The sequence below is a fragment of the Zingiber officinale genome, chromosome 6A, assembly GCF_018446385.1.
Source record: "Zingiber officinale cultivar Zhangliang chromosome 6A, Zo_v1.1, whole genome shotgun sequence".
Lineage (NCBI taxonomy): Eukaryota > Viridiplantae > Streptophyta > Magnoliopsida > Zingiberales > Zingiberaceae > Zingiber > Zingiber officinale.
Window position 1 is genome coordinate 132,716,573 of NC_055997.1, and position 8,738 is coordinate 132,725,310.

Sequence of the window (8,738 nt, forward strand, 5' to 3'; positions counted from 1 at the left end):
ATCTGGCCTATTTTTCAGTACATTTTAGAATACCACATTAAAAATAGATCGGGTACAAGAGATAAATATTAAATATATCTAAAGAAGTTTTAAATTTTATCAGTTTATCTATAATAATTATATATTATATTAAATTGCCTCACGGATTAGGGTCTCCAAAAGTATGATCTCCCCGTGCAAAGGCGATCATTATTACATCATCGGATTCTGTCCAATATTGCTCACAAATTATTTTTAATGTCTTATTAAAAAATAATAATAATTCTTAGCATCATTCATTATTTCTAAGATGATTTATTAAAACTAATACAGGAGATAATAAATAAATACATTTAAGGAGATAAATATATATTTTATAAAATACTGAAAATTTAAACTTTGTTAATTTATCTATAATAGTTGTATTTTATATTAAGTTGGATCATATTAAATTATCGAATTAGAGCATGATGAAAGGGAGCTTCTGGTGACGTGGTTTAAGTGAGGAACCTCTTAGCGCGGATCCTCTGCACCAAATATCCCTGCTCCATCCCTGCACCACAAATTCCATATAAAATGTTATCACGTGCAAAGCACGTGCACGCTGGACCACCAACTCACGCGAAACGCAAGAGCCAGCGATCCCTAGCTTCTCCATTGTCCCCGCGTCCGCGATGGTCGGCGGTTTACCAGCTAAAACGAAGAGGAGGAGGAGCCCTAACCTCACGCCGGCGACGGAAGCCTCTCTCTACCACAACGTCCCTGACGGCGGAAAACCCTCACGCCCACATATTTCCCAACCCTAACCCCTCGCGTCCCCGACGACGCGCGGCGTCCGCGACGGCCTCCAACGGCCCCGGCTCACGCAGAAATCCAACTCCGGCGACCTATTACAGTTCCCTGACTCCTCTGAGGTCCAGCCCTGCCCGGCGACCAACGACACCCAAGCTCTGCCGCCCTGATTTCAACTGTTGGTACATGTTTTGAGCTTTCCTCAGCGTCAGCTTTCCTTTAATGTTGAGTTCCAGATTAGATGTTGAGTTTGTTGAGTTTGTTGAATACTGCATAGATGCAGTATTCATCTGGACCAAAATGCTGCACAGATGCAGTATTCATCCGGACCAAAAATGTAAACCATATGCACAAAAATGCTGCACAGATGCAGTATTCAGTGAACAAAAATGCTGCACAGATACAGTATTCAGTGCACAAAAATTTAACCAAGAGTATGGGCATTTGATACCTATTCTGGTTCTCGTTAATTACCATTCTTGGTAGGATCTGGAGCATTTGATAACTAAATAGAAGTTGGACATGCAGTAATTTGACATAAAATTATTGTTTTTATATGCTTCTTTTGTGTTATTTTTTTTTCCATAATAGATTTTTTTTTGTAGGATCAAAGTAATTATCATGGAGGGTGAATCTACAAGTTGTCGTCGTTTGAATTTTGAAGGAAATGAGGATATTCAGGAAGGTGACTTTGATGTTATTGATGAAGGTAATAAAATCATATTGGGAATGTATCGAGTTTCATTATATCAAATTTTCCTTTTTAATCATTTTGCTTTGTTTGTTTGATTATATAAGCTTGAACATTGAAACAGATTTGGATATACCACAAATGGGATTGGAATTTGAGACAGAAGAAGATGCATATCAATTTTATTTGGCATATGCTAAAAAAGTTGGATTTGGTGTAAGGAGAGGTAGAATCCACAAGGATGAATCGGGTAAATTACTTGATAGGGTTTTTTGTTGTTGTGCCCAAGGTAAAAGAGGAAAAGACAAACGAGATATTTATGTCAAAGCAAGTCGTGATGAAACAAGATTTGGTTGTGAGGCTAAGATGAAGATTTGTAATCGGAAGAAAACAAGTTTACTGTGGTACAGTTTGTTAAAGAGCATAATCATTATCTCTCAAGTCCAAACAAAACACACCTCTATAGAAGTCATAGAAATATATCTTCTTCTGCAGCGATACAGATTGAGATGGCAAGTGATGTGGGAATTCCCCCAAAAGCATCTCATGATCTTATGGTGAGGCAAGTTGGTGGGAGGGAGAATTTAGGATTTATTCCTGTGGATTATAAAAACTACTTGTGATCCAAAAGAACAATAAATATGAGAGTTGGGGATACAGGGGGTGTATTGGAATATTTACAGAAAATGCAGTTCGATGATCCTAATTTTTTTTATGCTATCCAAGTTGATGAAGATGATTTGATTACTAATATTTTTTGGTCTGATGCTAAGATGAGAGTTGATTATGTTAATTTTGGAGATGTTGTTTGCTTTGACACAATCTATAGAAAGAACAATGAAGGTCGGCCAATTGCATTGTTTGTAGGTGTTAATCATCATAAACAATTCATACTTTTTGGCGCCGCTTTATTATATGATGAAACCAATTTGACTTTTGAGTGGTTATTTGATACTTTAACTAGAGCTATGGGTGAGAAAAAGTCAACTACTATTCTTACAGATCAAGATGCAGCAATGGCAAAGGTGTTAGCTTCCAGATGGCCTGAAACACATCATCGTTTGTGCATTTGGCATATTTATCAAAATGCTGCCATACATTTGAGTAGAGTTTTTTCTATGTTTAGAGACTTTGCTAAAGATTTTTCCTCATGTATATATGATTTTGATGAAGAGGAAGATTTTATTTCAGCATGGAACATGATGTTAGCCAAGTATGCACTTGAAGACAATGATTGGTTGAGGCGCATGTACAACATCAAGGAAAAATGGGCTTTAGTATATGGACGACAAATGTTTTGTGCGGATATGACTACAACCTAAAGAAGTGAGAGCATGAATAGTATTATGAAAAAGTATGTCACTTATAAATACAAGTTTTTAGACTTCTTCAATCACTTCCAAAAACTCCTTGATGATCGTCGATATGAGGAATTAAAAGCTGATTTCAAATCAAATACAACTATTCCCTATTTAATGTTTCCAATTGAGATTTTAAAGCATGCTAGTGAAATTTATACTCCTGAGGTATACAAGTGTTTTCAACAGGAATGATGCTTATCTCATGATTCTAATCTAGAAATTTGTGAGGATGTTGATACATTTACAAAATATAAAGTTACTCCTCACAAAAAGAAAAATCATCATATAATTACACTTGATAAGAAGTGTGAAAAAATTGAGTGTAGCTATAGAAAATATGAATTTGCTGGAATTTTGTGTTCTCATATTCTGAAAATATTTACGTGGAAAAATATCATGAAGATCCCAAGTGATTATGTATTAAAAAGGTGGTCAAGAAAAGTAAAAATTGGATATTTTGGAGTTAATAATTCAATGACTAACAATGCTAGTTTGGATCCAAAAGTACTTCAAAACATGCGTTACAAAGAGTTGTGTGGGTTGAATATTCAATTGGTTACCAAGGCAGCAGAAAGGGATGACACTTACATCTTTGTTAAAGATGCTATGTTGAGCTTGTATAAGATAGTGAATGATAAGTTACAAGGTAATGAATCAAATGTCCAACAATCAAATGTGAGCTAAGCATCTTGGGAATTTGATTATAGTGAAGGGAACTCTACTGGAGTGAAAGGGATTAAAATGAAGAAAAAACAGTGTTAGGTAAGAGGTTGAAAGGTGGGTTAGAGAAGATTTCAAGGAAAAGAAAAACAACGAGGAAAACAAACCAAACTTCAACAATTGTAATGGTTTCTATTTCATAACTTTGCAAATTTTGTTTATTTGGTATTATTTGTTGTAACTTAAATCATTCTATTTTTTATAACACAGGGTGTAGATCAAAGTATTTCTATCGTGGCCAGCGTACAATGTGACCGGATCATTCATCAAGTTGGTATTTATTTTACTTATGTTAATCTAAGATAATTTATTTTATAACTATCTAAGATTGTATTTTATTTTTTTGTTTTAGCCTATAAGTTCTGTGTCAACAATTGGTAGCTCTGTTGGTAGTTTCAATATGACTAAGACTCAATTTCCACCATTATTGTCATCACAACTTTCTCAGGTATATACATCTTAGTTATCACAAATTTTTTTAATTCTGATTGAAATTTATAATAGATACTGCTGCATTGGTGATATTGGTAAGCAACACTGACATATTTAGACAAAAATCAAGAATATAATGATAAAACTATAGGTTGTAAAGTGAATAGACCACACCACCTAAGTAGTTATACAATGTGTTCAGTTCCAAAGGATAGTCTTTATTTCATACATTAGGCAGCATGCTCTAATGCATCACATAGATTTCTGTTTTCGTCAAATGTTGTTCTTTCCATTTTAGAGTTTCCAGGTAACCAACGTGTGTTTGCATATGATACTTCTTCCATGGGCTCTTGTATGTGATATGCTAGTATTAGTTTGGAAAGTGATTTAAGAGACCTAAATCATGTTTAACACTTACAGCATTGAAAATCAGAGAGACCTAAATCATGTTTAATCTCAGTCATGTAGAAGTTGAGGTCAGGACTGGAATAATACGAGATTAGTGACCCCATGAAAATCATCCCTACTGGAATTATTGTTTCGACTTCCTAATAGTTTACAGTTGTTTACTGTTATAGGTGCAATTCTCATTTGTGTAGTTTGTTGGACCACCTCCTGCGGCCTCCTCCCCTTAGACATCAACGATCTCATTTGGGTATGCAGAATGTTTTTTCCGTTCTGCTTTATAATATATAATTTGCGATTTGACTGACTGCATGTTGATTAGTGATATCTAATTGTGAATCTGTATTTTGTCATTGCTAGCTTGCAATTGAATGTGGAGTTGGTATTGCTGTTCTTGTACTATGTTTTGTCGATAAGAAGGGCACAGAGACCAATATTTAGGAAAAGTTTGGCAATGGATTCTCTCGTGCTCCTTTTGTCGTTGTTGTGGTAAGTTTCTTTGATCAAGCATGCCTTATTTGCAATTTCGTGAGTACTTGTCAATGCCCTGTATGCCTTATTTTTATTGCACATACCCTAAAAAAAATAACAGGTTCTTACATCTAGCACCATTTTCTGATCCCATTTTCATCCTGCTTCTGTAGGCTATTTCCATCCTGCTTCTGTAGGCCATGACTGGAATTTTTCTAGCGTGTGTACCTCTGGGAGAACTGTTCTTTTTCCACACCGAAAAAGGAAGACAATATTATAGGCCATGTCTGGAGTTTGCTGGCATGTTATATTTTTTGTTATGTCTTGTTGGTGAACAGATATTAGAATATGGTATTAGATTGTTCCCAAAACATTTAATATGGTTATTGTAAAAATTATAGCATATACTTCTTTAACTGATAGTTTGCTGTTGGAATTTATTGTTGTAGTTAGTTTCGATGTATTTTTTATTATTGCAGTTGTTTAAGAAGGAATACCACCTTAGAACATCTGTCAAAATTCATTTGCATGCTTTCTTACTGCAGCATCAAGTTCTGACCAGTCTAGAATTTTCTTTCATAATAGAAGAAGATGTTAAAAGGCTCTTCACTATAAACAACTAAATAGCCTGATTCAATCAAATGAGGCAAAACTCAGTTGCATGTTAGGTTATGTTTGAACTTTTGTGCATGTCAAGAATGTCCTAGTAAGTGCTAATTCACAACTCTAAAAGATTATCTAGCTGTCTATGATCGATAAGGAAAAAAATACTTGATATATTTTGTTTACAATAAATCATGATGCACAGTTAAAGTGAAAGCATGTTTATGAACAAGAAAGGAGATGGGAGACAGCGACAAACTCCAACCTCATAAGTTTTAAGAGCTGAGAGGAAGGAAGTCCATTGGCACTCCACAAAGAAAATTCCTCTCAAACCAATCAGATGCAATAAGAACAATATTTGAATGTCGATCAGATGCAATAAGATTCTGAAGAGCCACATCATCATGCACACGAAGGATTAGAGATGAGAACTAAGTCCCAAAAGAAGAACAACACAGAATAAATCATTACAATATTTTCAAACCATTATATAACATGTTCCACAACATCCATCTTAACAAAAAAAAAACAATTATCCTATGACATTACAACTCCAACATTAGTCAACACTAATTAACCACCTAACCTAATAAACCACATTACAACCTTCAGCTGGTTCTTACAAACAGTTAATCTGTCATATTACAACAACAACATTACTTAACATTAATTAACAAGACCGAACTAACAAAGTAATAAGGTAAACAACCAAAAAGAGTCAGATTCACTATAACTAATATCCAGACCATTAATGGTACATTTGAATCTCCTAGATTATGTCCACGAGAAGCAATGGGTTCACTACCTAACCTTGACTCTATTTTTCCTAATCTTCCATGACATATTTCACTACTGTCTTCATCAGACAAAGTATCGCCTACCACCCACTTTTGCCAACCATGTTGCCCACATCGATAATACCTCCTTCCGGGATTTTTGGTCGATCTAGAAACACATACCAATGTTCTTTGTCCGCAATCCCTGCATGGTACATGTTCAAATTTTGTATTTTCGATGGAGTTGTAACTTGCTGATGCCATGAAATACCAACCTATTAAGCAAACGAGAATTACTTAGAATCAAATATTTTTTAATGTTCATAGATTGTATGCTGAATAAATTCAAAGAAAGGAAATAAGCTATTTTGCGTTACTGTATGTTAAGTTCATTTAGACTGACTCCATGAATAGGTCCTCATGTTGTTGTCCTATATTCTTATATGGCGAAACCTATACTTATGTTTAAGAGTATAAGTATATAACAGTGAGGGAGAAACCTATCTCTCTAAGCATGCGGAGCAATCAATCCTACTTTCATGTGCATGCAACAAACACACAAACATAGAATATACACAGATACATATATAGCAGGCTGATCAATTTTCTTTGTGGAGTGCCATCTGATAATAGCACAATATAAAGATGTTAAATGTTTCAAACAAATGAGGGTTACATTTTGTTTTTTTAAGAGTAATCTTTAGATTGATGTATCATGTAGGAGTTTAATCAACAAAATTCAACATCAAATATGGAACTCAACATTAAAGGAAGTGCACCGAACGCTGAGGAAAGCTCAAACTTTGTTTGTTGGTCCGGATGAATACTGCATCTGTGCAGCATTTTGGTCCAGATGAATACTGCATCTGTGCAGTATTCAACAAACTCAACAAACTCAACATCTAATCTGGAACTCAACATTAAAGGAAAGCTGACGCTGAGGAAAGCTCAAAACATGTACCAACAGTTGAAATCAGGGCGGTAGAGCTTGGGTGTCACTGGTCGCTGGGCAGGGCTAGACCTCAGAGGAGTTAGGGAACTGTAATAGGTCGCCGGAGTTGGATTTCCGCGTGAGTCGGGGCCGTTGGAGGCCGTTGCGGACGCTGCACGCCGTCGGGGATGCGAGGGGTTAAGGTTGGGAAATATGTGGGCGTGAGAGTTTTTCGCCGTCGGGGGCGCTGTGCTAGAGAGAGGCTTCCGTCGCCGGCGTGAGGTTAGGGCTCCTCCTCCTCTTCGTTTTAGCTAGTAAACCGCCGACCGTCGCGGACGCAGGGACGATGGAGAGGCTAGGGATCGCTGGCTCTTGCGTTTCGCGTGAGTTTGTGGTCCAGCGTGCACGTGCCTTGCACGTGATAACATTTTATATGGGATTTGTGGTGCAGGGATGTTTGGTGCAGAGGATCTGCGCTGGGAACCTCCCTCTCTCAAGTGACAGAGCCGTTTTTAATTATTTTTTTATATTTGTTATTTAAAAAATAATATACACATAGTAGGTAAGTTGAGAATAAAGTAATTAAAGATAGACGTTAAATAAAGACTATTTTGATAATCGTTGTTCAATGTTTAATTTTCTTTTAATTAAAAAAAATCTATAAATACACCACGAACTCATATTTTTTAATTCATTTCTTCATTCTCTATTTTTTTTCATCATTTTATTTCTATTTATATTTGAGATGGACGAAAATTTCAATGCTTCTTTTACAAATCTTTTGAATTCTTCAAATGGGAAAGAAAATATATCTTCTCAAAATATCCGTATTTCTGCAAATCATGATGTCCAATATCCTAAATTTTTCTCTCACACATAATACCGTCTAAATTTTCAAAATATTTCATATGCTCCACGAGGTTTTTCAAATTTCTTAAATTTCTAAAGTTTTCAAAATTTTTCACTTCCCCTTCAGAGTAACGCCGCCCCAGCTCCATTTGGTATGTATTTATACCCAAATTGGTCAGTAATGAGCAACTAATTTGGGATGTCTTCTATGCCTTTCATATTTTCACCTTCTCAACCATTAGTCATGTTTTTTGATAAAGTAAGAACTACTATCGACCCATCTATCAGCGACAAAGAACCTCTAACGCCATTGTCCGTTCCAACATCTCAATGGTCACCACACTCATCACAAGAAGAACGTGAAGTTGAACCGGAGAAAGATGATTCAAAACGAATATTTTGGTCTCTTGATAAAGACATAGTCCTTGCAAAGTCATGGGCAACTATCAGCACTGACGCAGTCATTGGCAATGACTAGAAGGATCAATATTTTTGGAAACGTATAGCTGATTACTACAACAAGCATCGACCCATTGGAACTATGAAGAGAAGATATCAGGTGCTAAAATCATATTACTATAAGTTTGCGCCGATGGTAAATGAATTTTCTGCAATCTATAATAATTTGTATATTCATCGTCAAAGCGGATGGAGTGATGAGAATGTGTTGAAGAATGCATTGAATATGTGGAAAGCCAACAATAAAAATAGGGATTTCAAGTATATGC